This window comes from Aethalodelphis obliquidens, unplaced genomic scaffold (genome assembly GCF_003676395.1).
Source record: "Aethalodelphis obliquidens isolate GAN/ISIS:26980383/991018 unplaced genomic scaffold, ASM367639v1 scaffold66, whole genome shotgun sequence".
Taxonomy (NCBI): domain Eukaryota; kingdom Metazoa; phylum Chordata; class Mammalia; order Artiodactyla; family Delphinidae; genus Aethalodelphis; species Aethalodelphis obliquidens.
This window is the reverse complement of record NW_020838010.1, coordinates 5,372,803-5,378,802: the sequence shown is the minus strand read 5'-3', so window position 1 is coordinate 5,378,802 and position 6,000 is coordinate 5,372,803. Positions and strand designations below refer to the sequence as shown.

Sequence of the window (6,000 nt, the reverse complement as noted above, 5' to 3'; positions counted from 1 at the left end):
GGATTAATTTATTATTCTAACTTCAGGGAGCCACAAAGTGTAGGAAAAGAGTTGACTTTTAAAAATAAAGCCACAAAACCTACACACCTTGGCTATACATGCTTAAAACAGATGAGCAGAATATTTGATTCCCAAACACATGTGAGAATCTCCACCATGTGACAGACACAAGTAGGAACACATACACGTGTGGAGTGCTTTGTGGTTTACAGAGTTTTCACACACTTCATTTTATTTTCATATACCAGTGCCAGTAAGTTAATAGGATATGTTTTATAGCCTTTATTTACAGATAGGAAAATGAAGCCTCAGAGAAGTTAAGGGACTTAACGAAAATCGCACAACTAGCTGGTAAGTGCCTGAGTCTGAAACGAGTTCTTCCTTTAGTTCCAAATTCCATCTTATCCTGCTATTTCTTTGTGCTTTCGTTTCCCGGTTGTAAAATGGTTGATTTTCAGTGTCCCAGGAGGCTGTTCTCAACCCTCTGTGTTCTTCAAGCAATATCAATTTTTTCGCAGCCGGGAAATGTGAACACCACATTGACACTTCTCATACTTTCCCCCCCTCTTGGCCTAATGAATTAAGGGGGGAGAAAAGTTACCTGTTCCCAGAGGGCCGGGCAGTGCCATAAAGGTGTACTAGAGCCGGCCGACACACTGCCGCATTCTCTTAGGAGACTGAGAAACCAAGCGTCTCATCTTTCTTTTCTCAGCAGTAGCTGGGGGAGAACCGAGAGCTAGACAATGGCCTCTTGTTTAGTTTTATTAATTTTGAGGGCGGGTGGAACAAAAGAATCGGATCGACGACGCAAGTAACCAATCGCACAGGAACCCTAGGCCAGGATTCGCCAACCGATAGCTGCCAAAGAATGGTGGGCGGGATTTACTCCTTGGGCCCGCTCCGCCCAGGCCGGCCCTCAGTCCGCCCCAGAGGCGGAGGCTTGGCAGAGCTCCGCCCACGCCACCCCTGCCGCCAGCGCGGCCTGCCAACTGGAGGGGGGCCGGGACGCAGGGTGGCGCGGGGGAGGAAGGGGGTGGCTAGAGGGAGTGGAGGAAGAAAGGAGGGTGTCTCGCCGAGTTGCGACCTGGGTGGGGGCCTGCTGGTCATAGGAAGCAAGAGGGGAAGGAAAACCAAGGATCGCTGCTCCTTCCTGAATTATTTTAAGCAACCTTTGCAAGAAGCTGCTTTTCAGCATTTCTATTATTTGTTTTTCTTCCTCCCGCTGTGGGGCGGGGAGCTGCACTAGCTCTCCCACGCGACTCCGCTCCGCTGTTGCCGTACACTATTATTGGAGTCTTTGCAAAACCCTTTCGTTCCTCCCAGCCAGTCCTTGCTTAGACTCTCAGGGCTACTGTAACCGAGTCATGCCACTTTAGTGGGAGGACCAGAGTGAGGGCCCCCCACCCCAACTTTCGCCGGAGTGGCCGGACCCCGCCGATCAATTGTTTGAACTTCCCCGCCCCCTAGCCCCGCCTCTCTTCCGCCCCCCACCCCCCCACCCCGCCCCGAGGGTACAGGCCGACTCCCTCCCTTCTTTCCCCGCCCTCTACTCCGCCCCACTCCCTAATCCACCGCCCCCCGGCTCCTGGGCGGTCCTAGCCGCTCACCGCAAGAAGAAAAGCCACCCGTTCGTCCCCCTTCCCCTACCTCCAATCCTTTGCCCAGGAGCTGCCTTCATCGCAGTCACGCCCCTTCCTTCCGAGGAGCTTTCTGGCTGCCTAAGCTGGTAGACCCCCTGATTTATTCCTCCATCTCCGCTCCCTTTCGCCTCATCTTCTCTTAGTTCTCACAGCCCCCTCCACCCCCACCTCCAGTCTGTCTCGCCTCGGACCATCCGCTGCTCCACCCTCCGGCCCGGTATCCTGCCTGTGCACTGCCACCAAGGAGAGCCCGGACGGAGCAGCGAGGAGGGAAGCAGCCGGGAGTTGGGGCTTCCCTCCTGCCTATCCCTGGCCTCTGGCCCGGGACCGAAGCCACTTGAGCGAGCAGAGTCGTCACCTTGTCTTCGTTGCCTTCAGGGGTAGGAGACGCGTGGTTACTTTTCGCGGGGAACTGGGGCAGGAATCCATGGTGGCATGAACTTGATCGTAACCTCCGCGTGAGTGAGTCAATCTAGATGCGTGTGGGGATGCCTGTGTTCTACTTTGCTGGCCGAGAGTTTTCCGGGATATGCAGCAAGTTAAATAGGTTAAAGAGTCTGCGCACTTTCCGCGTCCTACAGAGATGCTAATGGGTACCACTACTAGATGGTACTTTTACTTTCTTGCCTCCTGGGGTCCTTGTAGGTCTCTAGGTCATTAAGCACAAAAGGAATTAAAGACCAAAGGAAACTTGAGCTACGTTTAGCTCATCTGGAATGTACGCGCTTATCTCAGATTGTTAGATGCGTTACTCCTAATGCTTGGGGTTGGGGTGGGGGCTCACACTCCCCTCCGCCAGGGGCTGTGAATTCTTGAAGCCTTAGCCTGGAGTGATCTGCAGTGCGACACTCTTTTAGGTATATGTGTGTGTGTGGTCGTGAGGAGAGGGTTGCCCCTTATTTGCTTTATGGATGTTAGTAACTAGTTTTGCCTGATCATGCAGGTGTGTTGAGGGTCCCAAGCCTGGGTCACTGTACGTAGGTACTTCAACAGCAAGATGGACTTATCAGTATATGCAAATGAAGAGAAGGAAAAGTGAGAGGGAAAGTACAGTCTCTGTAGACTGAGCAATCCCTGGTAAATTGCCACTAATAATAATATAATATCAATAGTAATTTGCAGCAAGGGACTAAATACAATTAAATGAGAGAGGAAAGGGCAGTTTGTGAAAAACGGCATTTCCAATCTCTAGCATGTATTTTAGAATTTTCTGACACCTTGTGTATCAAGTATCTAATTTAGTTTTCCTTCATCCTCCCTGTCCTCCCCCATCCCCATGAAGAGTGGAAGTCGGGAGGCAGATGAAATCTTTTAAAAATGTAACCCTCTTCTCCCATTCAGAGAGGAAGATAATTAGTCACCATAATCTTCAATAATGGAGGGCTAAGTGTATGTAAGTCTCCTTGAACTAGGCTTTGTGAAAAGTCCTTTCTTAGGACAGTCTTTGTGAAGCTTTCCCAGTTAGACCTTTCAGCACCCTCATTTACTAGCTAAGAACAGTTTGAAATACCATTTTGGCTGTGGGATAAATCTTCACCCATCTCCCACCTACCTCCAATTGAGCAAGTGTGGCAAACTTATAAGAATGGTGGTGTTCAAAAACCAGTTACAAAGATGTCCCCAACACATTGCTTATTTGGGAACAAATTATTTACTTATATTTTTACCTAAGTTCATTAGTTGGTTTTAATGGGGGAAGAGAAAGCAGGAAGGAGAGAAGGAACGCTACAGGGTGACAATTTTAAAGGCTATCATATTTCAGATCAGCTGGAAAGGAAAAGTTGGCCTGACCAAACTATATTTTATAACTGGCCTGGGACATTTTAATAGCCAGGTGGTTGTAGAGTAGTTGCATCTATTTACAGATGATAACTCAGGTTCCAGCTATTCTGTATGGGTTTATCCGGTGTCATTTACAGACACTTTCTGGCACTACATCATACTTCATTTTAAGATACTTCTTTCTTTGGAAAAGTCTATGGCTCCGTAAAATTGAAAGTGCTTTTTCTTACTTCATAGTCTAGATATGAAGTAAACCTCTGACCATGCTTATATGTAGAGTAACTTTTACGTGAAAGTTGTGGATCTGTTTACCTATTTAAAAGATTTTAGAAGGGAATTTAAAAATTCACATTCAATACTGTTTTGGATTTGGAAATTGAAATCTCATTTCTGGTTTATGAAGTAGGATTTATTAGACTAATGCATTAGTAAGGCGTTTTGTGGAGTTGCTTTTTCTGAAGTTTTGTAAAGAACGAATCAGTCTCTTTCTAGAATGCCTTAAGAACAGTTTATTCAAAAAGCAGAGGGATGGATGCTATGACCTTGAGGTCCCACTGAGTGCCAGAATTCTAAGTGGGTACATCTGCTTCTGTGCCTCTCCTAAGAGCCCTCTCCCAGGGCCTGTGCCTTCTTTAAAAGGGTGTCTTTGTAATTAAGCAGCCCTTCTCCCCCATCCCCCTTTCTTCCTCTGATCCAACTTTTTAAGGGCTTTTTTCCATTTGGAGACAAGAGGAGTTTCTCACATTCTTCTACTTTCCTCTTAAGGTTTCTTTTCCTCTCTCCCCCCAAAAGCGCCCCAAAGTTCTCAGGATGGTTAGAAATTTTGTTTTGTTGGGGTGAGGGGGTGTTACCAATGAGGAAGTGTTGAGGATATATTCCTTCTTGAGAAATGTTTGTGACCAGGTAGCCTCCTCCATGGAGACTGAGCATTTGGAATGCATGAGAACAGTCTATTCTTAGGGACTGTCTGGAAGAAATTGTCCTTTGCACCCATTAAGCCCAGCTTAAACCCACTGAAAGGAGTGGAGAGAGGTGTGTGTGGTCGTGGCTGAGCCTTTTAGGATGGTAAATGGGTAAATGTTCCCAAATCTCCTATTACATCACCTCTTTCCCCCATGGATTGAGTGGGTTTGGAGATCTGCTTGACAAGTTAATTAGCTTGGGACTAAACCAATTTGTTTAGAATTGTGCTCCATTGATTTCCTGTCCCCAGGAATTTTCGTTGGTGGTTTACTATGATGTGTTGTCTTTAGTCTTGCTTACTTCTTCGTTTCTTGCTGCCTTTTGTGGACTTTGGTCCAAAATCTAGGGTCCCACCCCCAAGTCAAAGGTTAGAATTTGGTCTCAGGAACTAAGGGGGCATTAAACAAGCTGCCCATACTGCTTTACTCTCCGCTGTGGTGGGCTTCTGACCCCTTTTAAAACAGAGAAAGGAGGGATGTCTCCCCTTCCACACACAACACACAAAATCTGAACTAGAAAAAAGGAAAAAGCAGGAAAATAGGAGGTCATTTGCTTTATAAAAGAATCCACTACAGTTTTCTTTGAAAGAAATAGCTTTCCTAGTTAGTGCCTTTGAACTAGTGCCTTGATATATAAAAATTCACTATAACTGAGACTGCTCAGAAACATATTTATTGCATAAAGGAAGGCATTAGAATTTTGTTGTAATGATTATTTCTTGAATTAAGTGAGGTCGTTATTTGGCCTTTGAAATCTTTTAGTTACATGGCATGGAGTTAATTGTCTAAATCATTCTGGCTTGTAATAATGCTGGCCACGTTTAGCCCCAGCCTACATCTACTTGTAGAAGAGAGCTAGTATGATTTTCTGGAAATATATCAGACTTCATGGATTTTGGTACGTCTAAGGATGGGACTCTATCCCATATAGGTAAAAGATTTAAATTCTAGTTGTTGTATTTGAATAACCCAAGGATCCAGAAAATTTTTTCTGGGATTCTGTTCATGTATCTAGCAAGGCTGTCGAAAATAATAGCAACGGATGCCATTTTTAATCAAAGAATCCACAATAAGCTTTCCTAGTGAGCCTATTGGTGAGAGGGGCTTGGCTCTGGGCCCAACTCTAAATCAGTTTACCACCCTTAGCAAGTTTCCTCCTCTGTAAATTGTGGGAGGTTGGACAGGGTGATTTTGAGAACCAGTTATCAAAAGCTTATGGTTCTCTTCTTAGGCCTCCATTTCTGGTGTGAATGTGAATGATTCCTACTAGAATGAGGTGTAAGGGTTGTTAGAAGTGCAATCATGTAGTCACCTGGATGTAAAAAAAAAAACCACAAAAAACAAAAAAAAACTCTAAGGAGATATCAATAATCAATATATCAATATAAATGCATTGTATTTTGTATTTTAACAACATATCAAATTAAAAAGCTAAGACCCTGCCCAAAACTTCATCAAGAATCCCATCATCCTAACAGATTACCTGTGTTCATTTTATCTAGTTCCTTTCAAGTCCTTGTTTCTGTACTTGTATGAATTTTACAGAGTGAAGGTCATAGAAATGTACAATGCTGCTTTTAAATTTTAAAAAGAGCTCACCTAAGACTTAGCTTTGT

At 45.0% G+C, this 6,000-nt stretch overlaps 1 protein-coding gene across 2 annotated transcripts in view; it reads left to right on the top strand.

Moving 5' to 3' along the window:
- Nucleotides 1–1,595: 1,595 nt before the first annotated feature.
- AMOT (angiomotin) overlaps nucleotides 1,596–6,000 on the top strand; it is a 60,662-nt gene continuing 56,257 nt past the window's right edge. The window contains exon 1 of one of the 2 annotated variants that reach the window (XM_027089473.1): nucleotides 1,596–2,020. The gene's annotated coding sequence lies outside the window, so the exon portion shown is untranslated. The remainder of the gene's footprint in view (nucleotides 2,021–6,000) is intronic. The other variant, XM_027089471.1, reaches the window with a different exon arrangement.